Source organism: Tursiops truncatus, chromosome 7 (assembly GCF_011762595.2).
Source record: "Tursiops truncatus isolate mTurTru1 chromosome 7, mTurTru1.mat.Y, whole genome shotgun sequence".
In the NCBI taxonomy this organism is placed as follows: domain Eukaryota; kingdom Metazoa; phylum Chordata; class Mammalia; order Artiodactyla; family Delphinidae; genus Tursiops; species Tursiops truncatus.
Genome location: NC_047040.1, coordinates 58,017,824 through 58,043,017, shown reverse-complemented (window position 1 = coordinate 58,043,017; position 25,194 = coordinate 58,017,824). Strand labels below are relative to the sequence as shown.

General features: G+C 42.4%; 1 protein-coding gene across 4 annotated transcripts in view; it reads right to left on the bottom strand.

The window, feature by feature from the left end:
- The window catches only part of WIPF1 (WAS/WASL interacting protein family member 1), a 114,657-nt gene extending 103,655 nt beyond the window's left edge, over positions 1-11,002 (bottom strand). For 2 of the 4 annotated variants that reach the window (XM_073807551.1, XM_073807554.1), the window contains exon 1: positions 10,846-10,981. The gene's annotated coding sequence lies outside the window, so the exon portion shown is untranslated. Of the gene's footprint in view, positions 1-10,845 lie in introns of all 4 variants that reach the window. The other 2 variants (XM_019922541.3, XM_073807552.1) reach the window with 2 other exon arrangements.
- Positions 11,003-25,194: the final 14,192 nt, after the last annotated feature.

The window sequence follows — 25,194 nt, the reverse complement described above, 5'->3', positions numbered from 1 at the left end:
CCAACTCTGATGTGTTCTTTCTTAAACAGGACATCCCTTTATGAAGCTTCCTAGCCTTTAAAACACTCACATTAAAAAGAGAGCAACATTTTATTATGGCAGATATCATGGACTCACAGGGCTTCTTAGTTTTCAGTTCCAACGTCTGCTGCCCAGACACAATCTTTTTGCCATCTGTGTCAGGTTAGTTACAAAGCACTGTTATTATTCTGGGCTACACAATGTTGGCCCGACCTACCCAGATACAAGAAATTTTGCAGATTGATTTAGTTATTCTGTTCATATAAATGAATCCAGTTGTACAGCTGTTTCTGATTAACCAATGTACTGCTGGAGTTATATACAAATAATTTTATAGTGAACTCAGCAACTACAAGGACAGGAGCAGTGGAATCTAGTCTCACCTCCCAGAAAAACAAGCAGGAGCAACAAGGGCAGGGGCTTTCAACCACACTCCAGGTTTAAATTCCTATCTGCTATGATTCACTTTTTCCTCTTGATGTAATTCAGCATAACTTATAACTAATGCTCTCAAAGAATGTTTGTCTTCAGACTTTAAGATTCAAGAGGGAAACCCAGTTAGCTGTGCAAGCTTAAAACTCCTTGAAAATTTCCCATCTTTGCGTTTTATAAGTTTCCATTTTTCCTGGTAAGACATTTATATTTCCTGAGACATTTCTTACATAATAGACTTCAGAAAGAGAAAACTGGAATCAAAAGTTCTGTATTTACTTTGTTATATGTAGCTATCAAGTGTTTTGTTTCATTTCGATACAGAACAATTAAGCTCAGTGAGCTTAGGCTCAAGTTTCTCTTCTCCAGGTCTAGAAGACAAACCATATGCACATTAGAAAATTAAGGAAAAGACAGGGCATGAATAATTCAAATGAATGGAATTAAAAAAGAAAAAAAGGTAAAGAGAGTGACAAGTGCTCCCTAAAGAAATCATGTGAAACAAAACAGGAAAAAGAGATTAGAAAGTTTATACTTCTAAAATGAATTACACTGGCAAGGATGTGGGGAAACAGATATTTTCAAATAGTTTTAGTAGGACTATGAATTACTACAACTTTTAGAAAGTAATACCACTTTAGGGACTGTGACAGAAATCAAAGCTTCTGTATGCTAGTATGTTCTGAACACATGGATATTCGGGGAAGAACTGTAGTAGCACAAAACTTGAAATAATATGAATGGTTAAATTACGGAATATCAGTCAGCCATAGTATAAATGAGTTTTTAATTTGGAGAGAATGGCTATAATGTTTTGTTATGTTAAAAAAAAAAATCTTGGGACTTCCCTGGTGGCGCAGTGGTTAAAACTCCGCCTGCCAATGTAGGGGACATGGGTTCAATCCCTGGTCCGGGAAGATCCCACACGCAGCGGAGCAATTAAGCCCGTGAGCCACAACTACTTAGCCTGCGCTCTACAGCCCGCGAGCCACAACCTCTGAGCCTGCATGCCACATCTACTGAAGTCCACGCGTCCTAGAGCCCACGCGCCGCAACTACTGAAGCCCACGCACTCTAGGGCCCGCGTGCCACGACGACTGAGCCCGCACGCTTGCAAATACTGAAGCCCGTGTGCCTAGAGCCCATGCTCCGCAACAAGAGAAGCCACTGCAATGAGAAGCCCACGCACCGCAACGAAGAGTAGCCACCACTCACCACACTACAGAAAGCCCACGTGCAGCAATGAAGACCCAACGCAGCCAAAAGTAAATAAATAAAAAATAAATCTTGTGGATATCAAAAAAGATATCTTCACCCCCATGTTTATGGTAGCATTATTTACAACAGCCAAGATAAGGAAACAACCTAAGTGTTCATCAATGGATGGATACAGAAAATATCTCACACACACGAATATTATTCAGCCAAGAGAAAGAAGGAAATCCTTCCATTTCTGACAACATGGATGGATCTGGAAGGTATTATGCTAAGTGAAATAAGTCAGAAAAAGACAAATACTGTATGATCTCACTTAAATGTAGAATCTAAAAAAGCCGAACTTGTAGAACCAGAGATTAGAATGGTGGTTACCAGGGCCAGGGTAGGGTGGGGGGAGGTAGGAGAATTGGGAAGATGTTGGTCAAAGGGTACAAACTTGCAGTTAGAAGATGAATAAGTTCTAGGGATCTAATGTACAGTATTGTGATTACAGTTAACAATACTGTTTTAAATACTTGAAAGTTGCTAAGAGACTAGATCTTAACTGTTCTCATCACTAAAAAGAAATGATAATTATGTGACATGTTGGAGGTTAGCCAATCTATGGTGGTAATATATTACAATATATGAGTGTATCAAATCAACTTGTTGTATACCTTAAACTTATACAATGTTTTGTGTCAATTATGCCGCAATTAAAAATCATGTAGCCTAATGTGTATAAGGTTTCTATTTTTAATAGAAAAACTATATATGTGCATATATATTTGTACATAGTTTTACAAGCAAAGAGAAAAGAAGGGCACACCCCAAACTGGTAATATTGATTACCTCGAGTGGTTAGATTTGAGAGACATAGGAGAAAAATTAACTTTTTCTTTGTATATGTCTTTCTCTTCTGTTTTATTTATATCAAGCACATAATACTTTTGTAATCTCAACAAGGTAAAAACTATAATTTAATTTTTTTTAAGTGATAAGAGTCACATTTTCAGCAAAAACTAGGAAGCAAAGACTGAATTAGAAAGACTGAGCACCTGGCTTGGTGGTTGACAAAAGGGACATGTTTCATCACAGCAAAGTAGAGATGATGTATGCAAAAATTCCATACAGAAAGGAATGTTGTGGTTAAAGTAATACCATAATACCCCATGCACAGTCCTTTAACCAACTGAGAATTGTTTTCTCTTTTTCTTCTGCCAGTTCCTCATCAAAGGGAGAAGATTAAGGGGGGGAAAGGTTTACAATGTTTAATTAATAAGGTTCTAGCTCCAACATCTTTGTAAAGTACCACGTAAAGTAATCCCCAATTTTAACAATGATCTAATTTTTTATTTTGTCTCAAACAACACGTGAGGCTTTTTCTTTTTAAGCAGTGCTAAAACTCTAGGGAAAAGAATAATGTGGAATTTTACTCACAAAACCTGGGATTATTTAAACGGATGCTTTGGGTTAAATTTTAAACCATGTGCAGCAATCAAATTCTTGCTCTAATAGATAAGAACAGGCACTGCTAAAGTAAATCACTACTTTTTAAAGATTTTTAAAAAGACTTCAACTACTTTGCCTTTTTCTAGGCCCTCAAAAATTGAATTAGAAATGTCAGTACCATCTGAAAACTTGTCTTAGTGTCCCCCAGCCTGCCTTCTGGGGCCTGGGAAAGATAACTGGTTTCGTCTTGTTGTATTCTCCCTGCCCCCACCCTTTTCTCTCAATCCATCACCCTGGTCCTTCCTGAAAGACCCTCCCGCAGCACATACATGTGCTCCTTACATTACATGAGCCTGCTCCAGAATACCCATTTCTTCCCCTTTTATGTCTGGCTGATCTGTCTCCTCTATTTAAATATCCATCCCCATAACACAAGTCTATTGTGGTGAAGACACTGACCTCACTGTTTACATTTTTTTAAAAAAAATAGCTAGGGTACATGTTTTCTCAAGATCTTCTCCAAGGTCTAAAGGTTCTCTGCTTTCAAAATCTATCCTGCCTAGGGCAGAAAATAGTCTCAGAGTTTCCTGAAATATTATTAGATAACATGTTCAACACTTCAAAATTGCATCAAAGATGCGGCCAGATTTCTTTCTTGGTCCCTCCCAGGCCTAAATTCTTCAGTCAACAGACCTAATCTGCATACGTCTATAGAAAAATGCTCGGGAAGTTTCAGAAACGGGCTGGGTGACACACAAGTGGTTGAAAAGCAAGAAATTCAACCAACTGCCCATTTGGTCTGTGTAAGCCAACTAAATGATTATATTGATGCTGTCACTGAATTGGTTGGTTGTCTGACTTGACTCAATGGACTAGCTGTCTGGGCATCATTAGCAAGAGCTAACAGATGAGAAGATGGTCGTTGAACAGGAAAATATATCCAGCCGGACAGCAGAATGCCATGCAACTATTAAGAACATAGTAGCAATATGTCCAAGAAACGCTAAAACTATCAGGCAAGCAAAATGCAAATAACCCAGTCTCAAACATGTGGGGTGGAGGAGGGAGAATAGGAGGAATGTAATCAAACTGTGTTTAGCTGTTACAATGAGGTAAGGTGTACACATTACATATTCAGTATTTAAAGTAACCAAGTATTGCCTATGAAAGAAAATATATATTTAAATAATGTAAATGTGTGTGTGTATATATATATGTGTGTGTGTGTGTGTGTATTGCCTATGTAAGAAAAATAGAACATATGTAAAATTAACTTTTATTTTAAATCGTAATCGACTCCTCTGGCCAAGGAAACTATTTGGCCCTCAATTTTCCATTTTATTCACCATTTCCTTCCTCCTGCAGACACCTCTTACCTGAGAGAACTATTTATCCTCCAAATACAAAGGAGTCTGTGGCAGTCTGGGGAGAGGCTAATGTCCTTCAATTTTGCTTAAACTCCTTTCTCAAGTTGTACATCACCTCTTAGCTCAAAGAAAAAGATGGAAAATCCGTGGGTGGGAGAGCCTGAACACTCACTAATGTGGAAATGAACCACATACAGGCATTAGATCAGGAAATGTTACTTCTTAGGTTCTACAATAATAATTTCCACATTCCCCACAAGAACACAAAATCCCATTCCTTTATTATTAGGATCATTGTTATTTTTCAGTTTGGAAGAAATAAAGATAAACAGCATTTAAAGATAATTATGTATGTGATGAAAAGTAATGTATTATACATATCAATCATGGTGAAGGATGAAATCACTCTTAGGATGAAACTTGTTTCCCAGCATCTTCAGAAGCCAAAATCAAAATCGATTTTGCCTTCGTAAAAAATTCACTCACCTCAAACCTTACAACCAGAGTGGTGGAAATAAACTGTCATTCAACAAACATTAATTGAGAACCTACTATACAAGAACCTACTGTTCCTGAGAGAATGTAAAAAAAAAAAAATTAAGTTATTTCCTTCAAAGAGTTTACAATCTAATGAGGGAGAAAAAAACACATGCAACTGACTCCAATACGGAATAGAGTGGATTCCGAGCCACAGGTGAGGCCCAAACAGACAGCAATGAGAATTTACTAAGAAGAGGGATGAATCGGCTCCAGAAGAAGACAGCGTTTCGACTTTTCTTAAGAAGCATGTTTTTACAATGTGAACCATGTTCATCGAAGCCACTGAACTAACAAAATTTGTAGGTGATTGTGTCTCCTGTTTATTTTAGCTGTATTCTTCTCTTATTGAGTATTAACAAAGTCTGCTATTTTTCTTCTCAACCAGTACTTGTGGCCAATATGAAGAATCTATAGGATTCAACATACAAGTGAGGAGAAGGGCAGTGTCAAGAGAAGAAATGGCAAAGCAGAGGCATACAGATGGGAATGGAAAAGAATCTTTGGCTGGAGTCCACAGCAATGAAAAGTCGTGTATAATACAGCAGAAGGTGAAGTTAAGGGTTAAAAGTGCAGAGCTTGGAATCAGACTGCCCCAGGCTTGAATACTAGTTCTGTCACTAGCTGTGTGACCTTGGGCAAGTTACTGAACTTCTCTCAGTCTCAGGCTCCACATACATGTATAGAATCTACCTCACGGGGCTGTGTGACTATTAAATGATTCAATTAAATGACACACAGTAAGTGGTAATGTTAAAGAAAGGAAAGAAGGGAGGAAGGGAGGGAGGAAGGGAGGGAGGGAGGGAGGGAGGAAGGAAGGAAGGAAGGAAAGGAAGGAGAGATTTTGTAAAGCTTGGGCCAGATCACAGAAAGCTTTGAAAATCTGATTCACTTAAATTAATATAACTAAGCAATAAAAGGAAATTAAAAGGAAGTTACTGAGTTACAATGGAAAGATGGCTTATTAGAAGAGAAACAATATATCCCTCGTAGGCAATGCTAAAATGTTATAGTCAGCAGCTTTTGTTATAGTCAGCAGATTTTTATACATCTGCAGATTTTGGTATCCACAGGGGGCCCTGGGCCAATGCCCCTCGGACACCAAGGGATGACTACTTGTATAACATCACAGCAACATGGTTTTACAATATGAACCATGTTTCTGAAGCTTCTAAACTAATGAAAATTGTAGGTGATTGTTTTGCCTGTTTATTTTAGCTACGTTCGCCTTTTATTGAGTATTAGCAAAGTCAATTATTTTTGACTTCTCACCAAGTATGGACGCCTGACCTGAAGGCTGCAATGCTGAGCGGCTCCCCAGGAATCAGCCAACGTTTCTTGACTCCTGGCCGCCAGAGAACACGAGAGCAGAGCTGCTCCCATCCGGTGGGCGTGGGCGCTCTACCTGTGACCAAAGCAGCTTGGCCTGGGACAGGCGGTCCCCCTGGTCACCCCACACGGATGAGGGCCCCTGTGCGACCACCACAACATGTTACCCCAGCACTTCCTAGTGCCAAAGGGACAGGAAAGTAGCACATCTCTCTTCCCCTGGCCCTTTATCTGCCCTGGTCGTCTCAACAAAGTAGCTTGATTGGCTAAGCAGATACCACCGGCTGGTAGCCCTCCCCTCACCCCCCACACTGATGTTCTCCTCTGTGATATCCCTCCTCCTCAGCTGTTGAGAGAATACATGAGGTGATCAGTGTGAAATGCTCAATAAACTACAGACAGCTGAGGGATCGTTATGTGTTACTTTATATACAAAAGCAGTTCCTATGTTTAGGCTCTTTTTTAATTTCCATATGGGAAGAGGAATACCTACACAGTGTTTTGCGCAAATTAACACTGATGATAACAATGACCCCCAGTCTCGGCCTTGGCGCCATCTTCTGAGAAACCTCCGCACCACGAGCGAAGGCGAGCAGTCCCTGCCAGTGGGCTGAGGCTGTAAGAACTGGAGACTGTGGGAGTAGACGTGGCAAGGGAAGGCCGCCATCGTTCTGGATCACTGGGTTCTCAAGGGTGCCCAAGAGCTGTTGGGAGAGGAAGGATAGTTTGGGGAGAAGCAGAGGAGGTGGTGGTGGAGGAAGAAGCAAAGGCGCAGGCTGAAGCGCAAAAGAAGAGAGATGGGGCAGAGGTCCAAGTAAACTCGTACACCCATGGAAGCCACAGGAGCAGAAACAAGGGAAGCCAGAGGCCAGGCACGCTGGTACAAGTCGTCGGACTGCATGCCAACTGTCTAGAACTTGTCTCAATGGATCCAGAACATTTATGGCCATTCTGATCACCTCGACCACCTCTGAGAGGCCCATCTTGCTGGTATCAAAACGGTCCCTTTCAGTCCTTTGCCCTGGACTTGTGACATTCTGGACTAGTTCTGTTCTCAGCTGTGGCTGAATGTAACATGTGTACAATAAATCATCTCTTTTGCTGTCTTCGCTGAAGAAAAATAATAATAATAATGGCCCACAAATACCTAGCAGCAGCATGTCCTGGATAATCCGCCAAGTGATTCACATCCATGACTTCATCCGACCCTCAGAACAACCCCGTAGTACAGGTGGTTACAGTACTCCGATTTTAAAGATAAAGAAACAGAAGTCGCAGAACATGTGGAAGACAGAGCTGGGAATGGAAGATCTGCCTGACCCCCTGGCTCACGGTTTTACCTTTAGGGACTCTGCAGGTGGTAGTGCATCAGTATCACCTGGGGGAGCTTTCAAAAATAGATTCCTGGGCCTCACCCCAGCCTTACAGAATCAAGCCTTTTTAAGTCACACCCATGCCTAAGGACCAGCGTACTTCAATACTGGTTAAAGCGTATTAGGTAGATAGCGTTTCTCAACTAATGGAAGGTATTCTGGGGAATATGGTGAGCCTCAGAGTTTTTATTACTTCCAAGTATAAAAGGCAGAGTTAATTATTCTAACCTGACCGTAATCCCTACAAGGTGAGAACAACTGATAAATGTTGGGCTGGGCAATGAGGCCGGTAAGGAAGTATTCATTTCTCCCAGGGAGGAGGAAACTGAACTGCTCCTCAGTTGGAGCAGGGAAGATGGAACACAATGTACACGTGCCTATGAATCTTCCCATGCCTGGCACATGGAAGACACTTGGTAGATACTCGTTAGATAGACAAATGAGGGAAGACTGACTCCCACCAGCTGGAAGTAATTTCACTTTCCTCTAAATTCCCTGTATTTGCTCTGTACCTTTTTTTCATCTTATTTACCACATTCTACCCTGCATTCCTGCTGTTCAAAACCATGTCTCATCTCTACCAGGAGGTAAGCATTCAGGGACCAAACCCCATCTGCTTCTGAGCTAGGTCTCCCCTTCTACCCTGGCACAGGGCACAACAGTGACCCCTAAAAGGGACCCTCAATGCCAAATGAGCATGTTGCTTGATTTCAACTGTGAGCCGATTCACATACGTGGGTCCTGGCTATTCACAAGGCCTAACAAACCATCCAGCACTGCAACATAATTGTGGATTGCTGGGTCACAGTGGCAGAGAAACCTCTGTATGAAAATCATTAGGAATTTGGTAGACCTCACGGGAGGGCAGGCTTCCGGAAGATGACGGCTCTGGGACACACAATCCCAAATAACAGATGCTGAAAACTGAAGGGGTTACAGCAACAACAACAAAAGGCACTTTTCTTTAATTCTGTTCTCCTGATGTGCACTGTAAAAACCATGTATGTTCCTAAAATTACAACCGTAGTGAGGAACACCCTGAAATATCTAAGACAGTGACGCAGACCCAGTAACAAATACTTCCCACAAAAGCGGGCTCATCCCTGGCCAGAGCAACTAAGGCAGTGCGTTTAAAAAGTAAAGGCATCCCACCTCCTCACTGCCCCTGTCCCACAACTTTAGCCCTTTATTGTGTCTGTGTGGCCCTCCAGTGCCCTGTGCTGTGCTGCTTTTTGCTGTTTCACACGCCATTATCCCACCTGATCCTCACACGATGAGATGGAGGAAAAGCAAAGGTTATCAACCCCATTTCTTGGATGAGATAAGTGAGGCTCAAGGTACACAATATGCATGATATGCCTAAGGGGCCAAAAGTGGTTGAACACACAGTAGACACTTAATTGCTGAAATGAACAAACAAATGAAAGAAGGCATGAATCTCTCCACCTGGAAGTAATCTCATTGTCTCTAAGTGTACCAGAATCTGATGTTACCTTGCTTACAAATCTCTCTGTTCTACAGCACACAAACCTAAGAGCTTATGTGCTGCTCAGGGAGCCAAAATGATGGCAGAGGTTGGGTAGGTCCCAAGGAAGAAGATGATATTAAAATGTTTTAATAACATCTGCAGAGTCTAGTCTGCACAATTCCACTCAACAGGTAATGGGCTCCTACAGGTGGCGGCGGATTTGGTCCCTGAGAAACTCAACCTTGTGGGGATGTCAGGCAGGTAAAGATACACAGCAAGAGTGAAGGCAGAGTTGTAAGCACTGTAAAGAGGGATTAAGATGTAAATATTGCTGGCCTATGCGGGATCTCTCACCTCCGGAAGTCAAAAAGTATTTTATGCAAACTGAAAAGGAAAATTCTTCGGAGTTATTTTATCCGCTAGAGAAAAAGGCATTTTTTTGAGGAGGAAAAAATATGCCAATGACTCAAAATGAAGCTGCAGTATTGTTTTGGAATTGCCTTGGGAAACTGGCAAAAGAAAACCCACCTAGGGCGGGACTCTGTCCAGGGGCTCCGCGGCTGCACCGCCTAAAGTCTGGGACTACCCACGGCCAGCGATTGGGGGTGGGGTCCAGTGACCATGCAGGGGACAATAGTGACACGCAATTTTCAGAAAAAGGTACCAAGTCCATCCAGTCACTGCTGACAACCTGAGAGGCTTCCCAGAGAACTGAGATAAAGTCAGGAGCCGGTGGCCCAGGAAGGAATATGTATTCCTCCGGGATTGAGCAGGACCAAGGACCTGGCCAGGCTGGGCCCCTCGCAGAAGCACCCTTTGTTAATCTCAAAGAGTTCAAAGTCTAAACACGAGTTGAAGATTTAGGGTCCCCCTGACTGGGTCAGCTGGTTTCTCTTACCCTTGCAACGTTCTTTAACTGTTCTATTTTAAAAAGAAAATGTAGAGGGAATGAGACTGCAGTGAAGCTGTCCGGAAAGTTCGGGAGAGGCCCCGGGAGAAAATCGCTGACGGGGACTATAAGTCCTCTAAGGTCACTGCACACATCGAACGCGCGCGTCTACACCGCCCACTGCGCGAGCAGCAGCCTGGGGCACCCGGCGGGAAGAGAGTTTGGGAAGCCGAGTTGCGGGATGGGTACGATTCCCCAGCGAAGAAAGCGAAGCGGCTCCAGAGCAGGAACTGGCCCCGGGGATGCCCGAAAGTCCCCATCCGCCGGCGCTGGGGATGGGGAGCAAGGGGGAAGACGCGCCCCAGCGCATCCCCGCGAAGCCCCTGCCCCGGGTACCCACAGCGCGAGCGGGGCCGAGCCCCCCGGGCGGCCCCAGGCTCGGCGGAGCCAAGCAGCGCGCCCAGCCCCAGAGGCGCCCGCGTCCGGAGCCCATCGGTCCGCGGCCCCTTCTTCCCCCGCCCGCCGGCCAGCCGGCAGGACGCGCGAGCCGCCGGACCCGAGTCGAGCCCCCCAGGAGACCACACGCCCGCGCCCCCGCCCGCAGCGGACGCAGCCCCGACGTCCCCGCGGCCCCCGCCCGTGCCCACCCGGCGCCGAGCCGCGCCGCGCCGCCCAGCCCCTCCCCGGGGTCCCCGGCGGCTGCCAGGGTCTCCACGGGCGTTGCCCTGAGTCCCCGGAACCCGGTCGCGCCCTCGGTGGCGGCGGCGGCGCGTCCCTTACCGCGCAGCGGCTCCGTGGGGCTCCAGGGCCTCGCGGCGCGCCGGGCATTTTTTTCTGGGAAACTTCTCCCCAGTCCGTAGGGCTGAGCAGCCGGGCAGGAAAAGTGCTCAGCGCCGGGAGGCTGCGACCATCCGGGAACTTCGCTGGGATGTAAACCCTCCCCCTCGGCTGCCGGTCCCCACCCCCCAGCGGCCCTGCCACATGTGGACGCGCGGCGAGGCAGCCGTCTGCCCTTCGCCCTCCTGTCTGCGCGCCGCGCCCGCGCTGCCCCTTGCCGAGGTTCTGCGCCCCGTGGCCTCGGGACCCTGGAGGAACGTGGCAGTTGTGGGGCGGTTAGGAGTCTGGGGCTCGTGTGTCGCTCCGTCTCCCTCCCCTGTGTTTGCAGAGGAGCGGGAACTGGAAGGGGTGTCCAGCCGAGGGCCCTTTCCCCCAAGGACTGCAAGCTCTCCAGCTTCCCGCTGCCGGGGTTACCCCCCAACCCCGAGGGAAAGCCTTTTCTCATCGCCTTCTCCTCTGTTCTCAAAAGAAGGGGCCTGCTTTGAGACATCTTAAATAGAAATTCAACTTAAAAATAAATTTTAAAATGGAGTGGCGCCCACAGAGGCCCAGGGTCCATCCACATGTCTTCCTGAACACTGCGTGGGGACAGCACTGCTACTCCTTTCGTGTAGAGATGCCCGCCCCTCCCCCTCCGCCTCCCACCAGCACCAAGAATCGGCTGGGATTGAATGGTTTTGCTCTTAGTGGGGATGGATTTGTCATCAGCCACCCACATCCTCAAATACGGTGGCATCAACAGCAAACATTTGGAGAAAGCTGAAGCTCTACTCTGTTGCCGGAGCTGTTACTGACCGGCTCTGAAAGCCGCCATCTCCAGGCTCCAAAGAAAAGTTAATACACACTAAGACGACACAGGTGTTAGAACGTGTGCGTTTGAAAAGAACAAGTTACGATCGATATAATAACCATTTAATCATATTGTTAAAATATCAAGGCTGCGTATCCCCTTAAATAAAAGCAGAAAAGGTGGGAACATAGGCACTTCAGAATTGATGTCCTAGGCTGAAAAGGTGGTTCATCCTCGACTTTAGGCTGTCTGCTCCTATGCCAGTTTCCATGTGCATACTTGTACCTTGACACGCATGCTCTTAACAGATACAATAATTCTTCTGGGAAAGAGGTCGGTAACATGGATAAACTTTCCAGCGACAAAATTTGTCCCTAAGTGTACCCATCTTTTAAAGGTTCATTACGTGTTTCATCATTCGAAGCTTTTCTTTTTCAACCATTTCTATAGTGATACGCATATGCTTGCTGTGTTTTATATAAAATGAAGACCATTGATTTCATATATCAGTATATTATTCCAGACTTGGAAAAAAAAAGTCAGTAGCACTTACCACTGTGTATCATGGAAGTTAAGTCCAGGAGCTGGCTCCTATCAGCCCTCTAAGCCTCAATTTTTGCTTCAGTCAAATAGGGATAACAATAGCTCTTACCTCTTAGGATTGTTGTAAGGATTAAATGTGATAGTGCCTCTAAAGGTAAGCAGAGTAGCGGCACACAAGTGGAACAGGAATTTTTACTTATCTTTAATTCCCCAAAGCCCAGTAGAGCTCCTGGCAACTTCTAAGGAATTGATGAAATGTTGGTTGGGATAAGAACTCTCTGGAGTGTGTGTCTTTCAAGAATCCATAAAAATTTTGCATTCGTACACAAAAAAAATTAGGAAGATAAAATATATGTCCGTTCCCATTATTTCATCATTGGAAGCCAAAAATAAATGGTATTCTGAATTGTCTACTGTTTTAAGTCACCTATAAAGTCAGTGATCAGTTGTCCAGAGTCCCCTGGCTCTCTCTCCTCAGACAGCATTTCTCTCAGTAAGGTCAAAACCTGAATAGTATTTTATCAGGGGTAATTTTCTAGTTTCCGTGAGTGGGCTATGGTTATGTTAGTTGTTAACATTTAGGAAAGCTGAGTGAAGGGTACATGGAAACATTTTTTACTATTTTCACAACTTAGTTGTAAGTTTCAAATAATTTCAAGTTGAAAAAGTTAAATTTTCATCTTAAAAAGATCAAAACCTAAAATTCTACAACAGATACCTTCTTCCCTTGCGTGATGTTAAATTATACTTTAAAATTAAGATACTGAGGGAATTCCCCGGTGGTCCGGTGGTTAGGACTCTGCGCCTTCACTGCTGAGAGCTGGGGTTCCATCCCTGGTCGGGGAATTAAGATCCCACAAGCCACAAAGCTTGGCCAAAGAGGGGGGAAAAAAAAAAGATACAAAATGAAGAATGAAGTTAGGGGACCTCCCTGGTGGCACAGTGGTTAAGAATTCGCCTGCCAATTCAGGGGACATGGGTTTGAGCCCTGGTCTGGGGAGATCCCACATGCCACAGAGCAACTAAGCCCGTGTGCCACAAATACTGAGCCTGCACTCTAGAGCCTGTGAGCCACAACTATTGAGCCTGCACTCCTAGAGCCCATGCTCTGCAACAAGAGAAGCCACGGCAATGAGAAGCCCGTGCACCGCAATGAAGAGTAGCCCCCACTTGCCACAACTAGAGAAAGCCCGTGTGCGACAATGAAGACCCAATGCGGCCAAAAATAAAAAAAAAAAAATTATTTTTTTAAAAAATGAATGAAGTTATTACCAGGCACCAGGCAAAGGTATCATGCGAAACCTCTGCAGTCATGGGCACTTCGAAATGAATGAAGAAAAATGACTTCTTGAATGCTGCTTGAAGGCAAAGTTAGGCTAGGAATATTATAATGATCTTGGGAAAGAAGGAAAAGGGAGGGAGATAGAAGGACATTGAGATTGGCAAAATTAAGACAAATTTACCAGAACCCAATATTATTAATGATATATATGTGCTTATCATTTCAGAGCTACCATTTTGGGACTCACCCTAACCTCTAAACTAGGCCTGTGGTGTTTTAGAACTTCCCCTCTTATAACAATTATTTGTTTATTGCAATTACTTTTTAAATGCCTGTCTCCTCACCCCTCCCCCAAGGCAGTAGTCCCCTTTGGGGGGAGGGGCATGTGAAGGCAACTGGTTCACCACAGTACTCCCAACACCTGGCACATTTCTAGTACTCATGACCACTGGATGAATGAATATACCAGGCATTAAGCTAGGTCCTTTTACATATAGTATCTCATTTAATTCTCAAGGCAAATTAACTGAATAGATATTTGTCGCCATTTTACAGATGAGGAAACTGTGACTTAAAGAACTTAGGCAACCTGCCCAAGATCACTCAACTTGTGAACATCAGAATCCAGATTATTTTGACAGCAACGCCCTGACTCTAACTACTGTGCATACTGTCTCTTGACCCTACTTCTTGTGTTTGTTCCACCTCTGAGCTTCTGCTGGTGCGAATGACCTGAATTGACTAGCATACAGGTTCCTTGGTACCAAATAGCAAAAGAAGAAAACTTATTGATCTTTGAACAGACTTCTTGGGGTTCAGGTATATCTGGTTAAAGGCTCTATACTGACAAGTGATTTGGGTTCTCTCTTCTGACTTAATGCAGGGAGAACATAGAATGTTATATGGGACAAGAGCACCAGGCTAGGTCAAGGGGTGCTGCAGAGAATCAGGGTGTGCTTAGTATCACACCTTATTCCAAAAAAACTTAAGACAGTGAGAATTGGGTGTGATGAATTTAAGCCTTAGTCCAAGCTAGCAAATTTAATCATCTTCTTTCCTTATTAAAAATATATTCTCATTCTAAATAATTCAGGTATTCCATAAGCATAGGTATGGAAGGCTAAAGACTCCTGCAATCCCATTCTCCAGAGATAACCACTGTAATAGTAGGATAAATATTCTTCTCCATATTTTTCCTATATATCCTTAATTTTTAAAAAAATCAGCAAATATTTATGAAAAGCCAAATAAATGGGGCCATATTACACCTTTTCTTCTGTAATTTGCCTTTCTTTTCCCACTAAATAATCTATTGCATTGTTTTTCTGTTGCTATATAACAAACTTCCATAAATTTAGCAGCTTAAAACAACATCCATTTATTATTTCATGGTTCTGTAGGTTAGAAGTCTGGACATGGCATGACTGGGTTCTCTGTTCAAGGCATCACAGTCTGAAATCAAGGTTTCAGCCAGGGCTGAGTACTTCTCTGCAGGCTTTGGGGAAAATCCACCTCCAAACTCATTCAAATCATTATTAGCAGAATTGAGTTCATTATGGTGATAGGACTACGGTACCCATTTACTTACTGGCTGTCACCAAGTGGCTGCTTTCAGCTCCTAGAGGCCACCTGCATTCTAGCTTCCTCCATCTTCAAAGCCAGCAATGGAGAATTCCCTCACATTGAATCCCTCTCACACTTTCAGTGTCTTTTACCAGGAAAATCTCAATCCTTTTTAAAAGCTCAGCTGATTACATTAGGTCCATTGAGCACAATCTCCCTATCTTATACTCAACTAATTTAGGGCCTTAAGTACATCTACAAAATCCCTTTACAGCAGCATCTATATTAGTGCTTGATTGAACAACTTGGAGAAAATATGTGTGTACCGGGAGTAGAAATCTTGGGACCATCCTAGAATCCTACCTACTGTAGATACATAGGTTTACCTTTCCATTTCCCTAAATATAAATCTACTTCATTCTTTTTAATAGCTATGTAGTCTTTCACTGTATGATGAATCATAATCCAACCAAATCCCCTATTAGCAGACATTTATGTTGCTTCCAGTTATTTGCCTTTTAGAAATACACAATAAAGATTCATGCGCTTAAATGCCGGCACACCTGTGTCCGTCTGTAAATTAGCATCCTAGAAGTGAAGGTGCAGGGTGGAAGGGTTTGCACCTTTTGATAGATCCTGCCAAATGGCTCTCCAAAACGTGATACCAATTTATACTTTGAATGACAACATTGAAGAATGGAAATAGCTAATTCTTATAAACACTTAAATTCCCTTCATAGACTGTTTCATCAGGAGGCCATAAGTGTAATGGTTAAGTGCACAGACTCTCTGTCAGGTTTTTTGTCTTGACTCTTCGATTTCCTAATTGCATGAGCTGGAGCAGGTGGCTAAGCATTAGTTTCTGTATCTCTAAAGAGAGGATAAAAATGGCATCCCTTTGTATTAGTTATCAGTTGCCGTGTAACAAATTACCTCAAAACTTAATGACTTAAGACAACACACACTTATTATCTCATAATTTCTAGAGGTTAGAAATCTGGGTGCAGCTTAGCTGGGTGTTTTGGGTTAGGGTCTCTTGCAAGGATGCCGTCATCTCAAGGCTTGATTGGAGGAGGATTCACTTTCAAGTTCACTCACTGGCTGTTGGCTAAAGACATTAGTTCGTTGCCACATGGATGTCTCCATAGGTCAGCCCACATCGTGGCAACTGTTTTCCCTCAGAGTAAGTGAGCAACGGGCAGCACCCAAGATGGAAACCACAGTCTTTTTGTAATCTTGAAAGGGACATCTCATTGCTCTGCCACATTCTAGCCATTAGAAGCAAGTCACTAAATCCAGCCTGCACTTGGGGTGAAGGTGTAGTACAAGGGTGTGAATATTAGCAGTCAGGGGTCACTGGAGTCACTAGAGGCTGCCTACCACTCTCCTCATGAAAGTGTCGTGAGGTTCAAATGAGTTCACGCATGTAAAAGAATACACATGGTGTCTGATTCTTAGCAGGCACTCAAGAAAAGTTCATGATTATTGTTGTTCTTATCCTCATCCTTGTTCATTACTCACCCCATTTTCCTATTTGACCCAGCATCACATCAAGAACAAAAGAGTGGCATTACACCACAGCTGCTGTTTGGACAGTACAGCAGGCAGTTTCCATCAGGAAACAGAAATCTTCTCAAATGAGGTAATATAGGAAAGCTTAATCAAGGAATTGTTTACAAAGGTGTTTAGGAAAAGGAACAAGGGACGCTGCCATTACTGCCCCCAGGCCTGAAGGGGACAGAATGTGAGAGGGTAGCTTCAGCTCTGGGAGGGGGCTGCTGGCAGGAGTTGTGACCTTCAGATGAAGAATGGTGTCAAGCCACGGTGACCCTGGGGTGGGACTGGAGCCATAAATACCCTGACTTCTCTCCTGCCAGTGTCACCACCACGTGAACCCAGTCAGGAGCCAGAGGACAAGGAAACCTGCCATGCTGTCCGCACAGGTCAGCCCCCCAGGACTGGAGGGAGGAATGGAAAATGGCCAGCACAGGCAGGCACAGCTGTTCACTAACCGATGTTTCCCGGGGACCTGACATCATGTCCCTTCACATAAAAGAGGAACTGAAAGGCAGTTAACCCTCAGTGTCCAGCACAGGGGGCAGGAAAGGGTGGTGGCAGGGAGCACAAGTCCAGAGGAGTTTGATCCAACTGCTGGTTTCTGGTGCCCCTACAGGAGCAGTGAGGAAGGTACGAGGATTGAAACTCACAACTGGCAGGCAGGTCCCGAGTAAGTGTCTCAGGAAGATCATGTGGGCTGTAGGTTTTATTTATGTGGGGAATGGACTTAATGGCATGAAAGGCGTTTGTTCTGATGACTCTGATGGATGATTAAGCCTTGCTTCATTGGTCAGGTGCCAGGGCAGGTACCTGCGAAGACCTTAGGAGCTTCCAAAGGCACAAGGTTTTCCAAATGTCCTCCTCCTGTAACAAGGATCCAGGCGCCTAACTTCGGTGAGATGAGGCGGCACAGCTGGAGGACCAGCGAGAAGTGGACCCTTAATACCATAACCAGGAAGTGGGGTGACCCCCAGGACTCAGAGTGGGCCTTTTTCTTCCCAGTCTCAGCATTCACAGGGAGTCCCTGTGGAAGTGTAGCCGTGCTGGGATGGTTATTCCATGCTGTACACCTGCAGAAGTGGAGGATGCTGGAAGGGGGCAGGGAAGGCTGAATTTGTGTATTTATTGTGGCAAATTGATATTCACTTTAAAAAAACACTTTATGAAGATGCTGTCAAAAGATGATTGATCTGGAAGACAGCCATTTAAAAGGTAAGGAGGGCACTTGCTAAAATATCCCAAGGGTATTCTGAAGAATGATAATGTGTCACAGACCCAGGCAAGTGATGAACTCAACCTTCTGCAGTAGGTTTTAAAAATTACAAAAGTTAAATATATGTAAAAATATAAAACATATCAAAATAGTGATAATAAAATTAAACAGTAGAATCTGAGATGGGGTTGACTGAAAATCTGTAATTTGAGAAGACATTATCTGTGTGAAAGTACTTAAAGATGTTACTGAACCTAAAACTTTTTAAAACTTCAAGTGTGTGTATTCCTTTTCTTTTCAAAAAAGGCAAGCGTTCTAAATTTGCTCTTCTTTTCTGTGATGATAAATGGTCGTTAGCAGTGTGCTACCTATTTAATAGTTTAGAAAAAAATAAGTTCTCTTAATCTATCCCTTTAATGTAAAGTGACATTTTAATGATGTGAGAGAAACAGCCGTTGAAAAGAAATTTGTACTCTAGAAAGTATTTTTGAAAAGAGGTATTTGGAAGTATTTCCATCATCCTATGGTTTTGTTTTTTTAAAAAATCAAGTTTATTATCTATAAAAACCTTTATATCTATTTACTTTGAAAACTTGGAGAAGAATTTTAGATCTGCTTAAAAACCTTCCTATCAACGTATTTTAGAAGAGAGGCGGACAGCTGAGCCCTTTGTTAAACTTGTAAAATGCATCAGATTCTAATAACCTTTCAAGAATAAATTATTGACTGCAGGGACCAGAGAAATTTACCAGCTGAATTTCAATAGAGACCTTTTTTTTTTTTTTTTTAACATCTTTATTGGGGTATAATTACTTTACAATGGTGTGTTAGTTTCTGCTTTATAACAAAGTGAATCAGTTATACATATACATATGTTCCCATATCTCTTCCCTCTTGCGTCTCCCTCCCTCCCACCCTCCCTATCCCACCCCTCCAGGCTGTCACAGAGCACCGAGCCAATATCCCTGTGCCATGCGGCTGCTTCCCACTAGCTATCTACCTTACTACGTTTGTTAGTGTGTATATGTCCATGACTCTCTCTCGCCCCGTCACAGCTCACCCTTCCCCCTCCCCATAACCTCAAGTCCGTTCTCTAGGAGGTCTGCATCTTTATTCCTGCCTTACCCCTAGGTTCTTCATGACATTTTTTTTTTCTTAAATTCCATATATATGTGTTAGCATACTGTATTTGTCTTTTTCTTTCTGACTTACTTCACTGTGTATGACAGACTCTAGGTCTATCCACCTCATTACAAATAGCTCAATTTCGTTTCTTTTTATGGCTGAGTAATATTCCATTGTATATATGTGCCACATCTTCTTTATCCATTCATCCGATGATGGGCACTTAGGTTGTTTCCATCTCCGGGCTATTGTAAATAGAGCTGCGATGAACATTTTGGTACATGACTCTTTTTGAATTTCGGTTTTCTCAGGGTATATGCCCAGTAGTGGGATTGCTGGGTCATATGGTAGTTCTATTTGTAGTTTTTTAAGGAACCTCCATACTGTTCTCCATAGTGGCTGAACCAATTCACATTCCCACCAGCAGTGTAAGAGGGTTCCCTTTTCTCCACACCCTCTCCAGCATTTATTGTTTCTAGATTTATTGATGATGGCCATTCTGACTGGTGTGAGATGATATCTCATTGTAGTTTTGATTTGCATTTCTCTAATGATTAATGATGTTGAGCATTCTTTCATGTGTTTGTTGGCAGTCTGTATATCTTCTTTGGAGAAATGTCTATTTAGGTCTTCTGCCCATTTTTGGATTGGGTTGTTTGTTTTTTTGTTGTTGAGCTGCATGAGCTGCTTGTAAATTTTGGAGATTAATCCTTTGTCAGTTGCTTCATTTGCAAATATTTTCTCCCATTCTGAGGGTTGTCTTTTGGTCTTGTTTATGGTTTCCTTTGCTGTGCAAAAGCTTTGAAGTTTCATTAGGTCCCATTTGTTTATTTTTGTTTTTATTTCCATTACTCTAGGGGGTGGGTCAGAAAGAATCTTGCTGTGATTTATGTCATAGAGTGTTCTGCCTATGTTTTCCTCTAATAGTTTGATAGTTTCTGGCCTTATATTTAGGTCTTTAATCCATTTTGAGCTTATTTTTGTGTATGGTGTTAGGGAGTGTTCTAATTTCATTCTTTTACATGTACCTGTCCAGTTTTCCCAGCACCATTTATTGAAGAGGCTGTCCTTTTTCCACTGTACATTCCTGCCACCTTTATCAAAGATAAGGTGTCCATATGTGCATGGGTTTATCTCTGGGCTTTCTATCCTGTTCCATTGATCTATCTTTCTGTTTTTGTGCCACTACCATACTGTCTTGATAACTGTAGCTTTGTAGTATAGTCTGAAGTCAGGGAGCCTGATTCCTCCAGTTCCTTTTTTTGTTCTCAAGATTGCTTTGGCTATTCGGGCTCTTTTGTGTTTCCATACAAATTGCGAAATTTTTTGTTCTAGTTCTGTGAAAAATGCCAATGGTAGTTTGATAGGGATTGCATTGAATCTATAGATTGCTTTGGGTAGTAGAGTCATTTTCACAATGTTGATTCTTCCAATCCAAGAACATGGTATATGTCTCCATCTATTTGTATCATCTTTAATATCTTTCATCAGTGTCTTATAGTTTTCTGCATACAGGTCTTTTGTCTCCTTAGGTAGGTTTATTCCTAGATATTTTATTCTTTTTGTTGCAATGGTAAATGGGAGTGTTTTCTTGATTTCACTTTCAGATTTTTCATCATTAGTATATAGGAATGCCAGAGATTTCTGTGCATTAATTTTGTATCCTGCTACTTTACCAAATTCATTGATTAGCTCTAGTAGTTTTCTGGTAGCATCTTTAGGATTCTCTATGTATAGGATCATGTCATCTGCAAACAGTGACAGCTTTACTTCTTCTTTTCCGATTTGGATTCCTTTTATTTCCTTCTCTTCTCTGATTGCTGTGGCTAAAACTTCCAAAACTATGTTGAATAAGAGTGGTGAGAGTGGGCACCCTTGTCTTGTTCCTGATCTTAGTGGAAATGCTTTCAGTTTTTCACCATTGAGGATGATGTTTGCTGTGGGCTTGTCATATATGGCCTTTATTATGTTGAGGAAAGTTCCCTCTATGCCTACTTTCTGCAGGGTTTTTATCATAAATGGGTGTTGAATTTTGTCAAAAGCTTTCTCTGCATCTATTGAGATGATCATATGGTTTTTCTCCTTCAGTTTGTTAATATGGTTTATCACATTGATAGATTTGCGTATATTGAAGAATCCTTGCATTCCTGGAATAAACCCCACCTGATCATGGTGTATGATCCTTTTAATGTGCTGTTGGATTCTGTTTGCTAGTATTTTGTTGAGGATTTTTGCATCTATGTTCATCAGTGATATTGGTCTGTAGTTTTCTTTCTTTGTGACATCCTTGCCTGGTTTTGGTATCAAGGTGATGGTGGCCTCGTAGAATGAGTTTGGGAGTGTTCCTCCCTCTGCTATATTTTGGAAGAGTTTGAGAAGGATAGGTGTTAGCTCTTCTCTAAATGTTTGATAGAATTCGCCTGTGAAGCCATCTGGTCCTGGGCTTTTCTTTGTTGGAAGATTTTTAATCACAGTTTCAATTTCAGTGCTTGTGATTGGTCTGTTCATATTTTCTATTTCTTCCTGATTCAGTCTTGGCAGGTTGTGCATTTCTAAGAATTTGTCCATTTCTTCCAGATTGTCCATTTTATTGGCATAGAGTTGCTTGTAGTAATCTCTCATGATCTCTTTTATTTCTGCAGTGTCAGTTGTTACCTCTCCTTTTTCATTTCTAATTCTATTGATTTGAGTCTTCTCCCTTTTTTTCTTGATAAGTCTGGCTAGTGGTTTATCTATTTTGTTTATCTTCTCAAAGAACCAGCTTTTAGTTTCATTGATCTTTGCTATTGTTTCCTTCATTTCTTTTTCATTTATTTCTGATCTGATTTTTATGATTTCTTTCCTTCTGCTAGCTTTGGGGTTTTTTTGTTCTTCTTTCTCTAATTGCTTGAGGTGCAAGGTTAGGTTGTTTATTCTAGATGTTTCCTGCTTCTTAAGGTGGGCTTGTATTGCTATAAACTTCCCCCTTAGAACTGCTTTTGCTGCATCCCACAGGTTTTGGGTCGTTGTGTCTCCATTGTCATTTGTTTCTAGGTATTTTTTGATTTCTTCAGTGATCACTTCATTATTAAGTAGTGTATTGTTTAGCCTCCATGTGTTTGTATTTTTTACAGATCTTTTCCTGTAATTGATATCTAGTCTCATGGCGTTGTGGTCAGAAAAGATACTTGATACAATTTCAATTTTCTTAAATTTGCCAAGGCTTGATTTGTGACCCAAGATATGATCTATCCTGGAGAATGTTCCGTGAGCACTTGAGAAAAATGTGTATTCTGTTGTTTTTGGATGGAGTGTCCTATAAATATCAATTAAGTTCATCTTTTTAATGTATCATTTAAAGCTTGTGTTTCCTTATTTATTTTCATTTTGGATGATCTGTCCATGGGTGAAAGTGGGGTGTTTAAGTCCCCTACTATGAATGTGTTACTGTCAATTTCCCCTTTTATGGCTGTTAGTATTTGCCTTATGTATTGAGGTGCTCCTATGTTGGGTGCATAAATATTTACAATTGTTATATCTTCTTCTTGGATCGATCCCTTGATCATTATGTAGTGTCCTTCTTTGTCTCTTTTAATAGTCCTTATTTTAAAGTCTATTTTGTCTGATATGAGAATTGCTACTCCAGCTTTCTTTTGGTTTCCATTTGCATGGAATATCTTTTTCCATCCCCTTACTTTTAGTCTGTATGTGTCTCTAGGTCTGAAGTGGGTCTCTTGTAGACAGCATATGTAAGGGTCTTGTTTTTGTATCCATTCAGCTAATCTGTGTCTTTTGGTGGGAGCATTTAGTCCATTTACATTTAAGGTAATTATCGATATGTATGTTCCTATTCCCATTTTCTATATTGTTTTGGGTTCGTTATTATAGGTCTTTTCCTTCTCTTGTGTTTCTTGCCTAGAGAAGATCCTTTAGCATTTGTTGTAAAGCTGGTTTGGTGGTGCTGAACTCTCTCAGCTTTTGCTTGTCTGTAAAGGTTTTAATTTCTCCCTCAAATCTGAATGAGATCCTTGCTGGGTAGAGTAGTCTTGGCTGCAGGTTTTTCTCCTTCATCACTCTCAGTATGTCCTGCCACTCCCTTCTGGCTTGTAGGGTTTCTGCTGAAAGATCAGCTGTTAACCTTATGGGGATTCCCTTATGTGTTATTTGTTGTTTTTCCCTTGCTGTTTTTAATATGCTTTCTTTGTATTTAATTTTTGACAGTTTGATTAATATGTGTCTTGGCGTATTTCTCCTTGTATTTATCCTGTATGGGACTCTCTGTGCTTCCTGGACTTGATTAACTATTTCCTTTCCCATATTAGGGAAGTTTTCAACTATAATCTCTTCAAATATTTTCTCAGTCCCTTTCTTTTTCTCTTCTTCTTCTGGAACCCCTATAATTCGAATGTTGGTGCGTTTAATGTTGTCCCAGAGGTCTCTGAGACTGTCCTCAGTTCTTTTCATTCTTTTTTCTTTATTCTGCTCTGCAGTAGTTATTTCCACTATTTTATCTTCCAGGTCACTTATCCGTTCTTCTGCCTCAGTTATTCTGCTATTGATCCCATCTAGAGTATTTTTAATTTCATTTATTGTGTTGTTCATCGTTGCTTGTTTCATCTTTAGTTCTTCTAGGTCCTTGTTAACTGATTCTTGCATTTTGTCCATTCTATTGTCCATTCTATCTCCAAGATTTCGGATCAACGTTACTATCATTATTCTGAATTCTTTTTCAGGAAGACTGCCTATTTCCTCTTCATTTGTTAGGTCTGGTGCATTTTTATCTTGCTCCTTTATCTGCTGTGTGTTTTTCTGTTTTCTCATTTTGCTTATCTTACTGTGTTTGGGGTCTCCTTTTTGCAGGCTGCAGGTTCGTAGTTCCTCCTGTTTTTGATGTCTGTCTCCAGTGGCTAAGGTTGGTTCAGTGGTTTGTGTAGGCTTCCTGGTGGAGGGGACTAGTGCCTGTGTTGTGGTGGAAGAGGCTGGATCTTGTCTCTCTAGTGGGCAGGTTCACGTCTGGTGGTGTGTTTTGGGGTGTCTGTGGCCTTATTATGATTTTAGGCAGCCTCTCTGCTAATGGGTGGGGTTGTGTTCCTGTTTTGCTAGTTGTTTGGCACAGGTTGTCCAGCACTGTGGCTTGCTGGTCATTGAGTGAAGCTGGGTGCTGGTGTTAAGATGGAGGTCTCTGGGAGATTTTCGCCGTTTGATATTATCTGGAGCTGGGAGGTCTCTTGTGAACCAGTGTCTTGAAGTTGGCTCTCCTACCTCAGAGGCAGAGCCCTGCCTCAATAGAGACCTTTACATAACAGGTGAGTGGGACTGAAACAATTACTGTGATTTCCTAAGTGCACCCAGTGCTCCTCTTCCTCGTGGGGAGCAGGTACTCGTTGGGAGGCCTCTTCTGCTATGCCAGCCGCGTGGTTCAAAAGCCAGTAGTGTACTTGGAATTGGACCTCCCAATCCAATTTTATCACAAAGGGTTAAACCAAGGTTGTAAAAAATAATGGAGCACTAAAAAGATCTATGGGGCTTCCCTGGTGGCGCAGTGGTTGAGAGTCCGCCTGCCGATGCAGGGGACGCGGGTTCGTGCCCCGGTCCCGGGAAGATCCCACATGCCGCGGAGCGGCTGGGCCTGTGAGCCACGGCTGCTGAGCCTGCGCATTCGGAGCCTGTGCTCCGCAACGGGAGAGGCCACAACAGTGAGAGGCCCGCGTACCGCTAAAAAAAAAAAAAAACCATCTATGGTTGCCAGGGGCTGGGGGCAGGGAAGAGGGATGAATAGGCGGAGCACAGGGAATTTTTAGGGCAATGAAATTACTGTGTATGATACTGTCATGGTGGATCGTGTCGTTATGCATTCATCAAAGCCCATAAAATGTACAACACGAAGCGTGAACTCTAATGCCGGCTACAGACTTTAGTTAATAATAATATATATCAATATTGGCTCATTGTTTTATAACAAATGTACCACACCAATATGAGCTGTTATTAATCTGGGAAACTGGGGAGGGGAGGGTTTTGAGTGGGTATATGGGAACTCTTTGTATTTTCTGCTCAATGTTTCTGTAAATCTAAAACTACCTCTCAAAATAAAGTCTATTAATTTTTAAAAAATGAAACATATTCAATTATAGTCCTCTTAGAAAGAATATTCTTGTTGCATTTTTAAAGTGACAGCAAAAATTTTGTACCATTAATAAATAAAGCACTTAAAAATACTGTTTACCTCTAACTCATTCA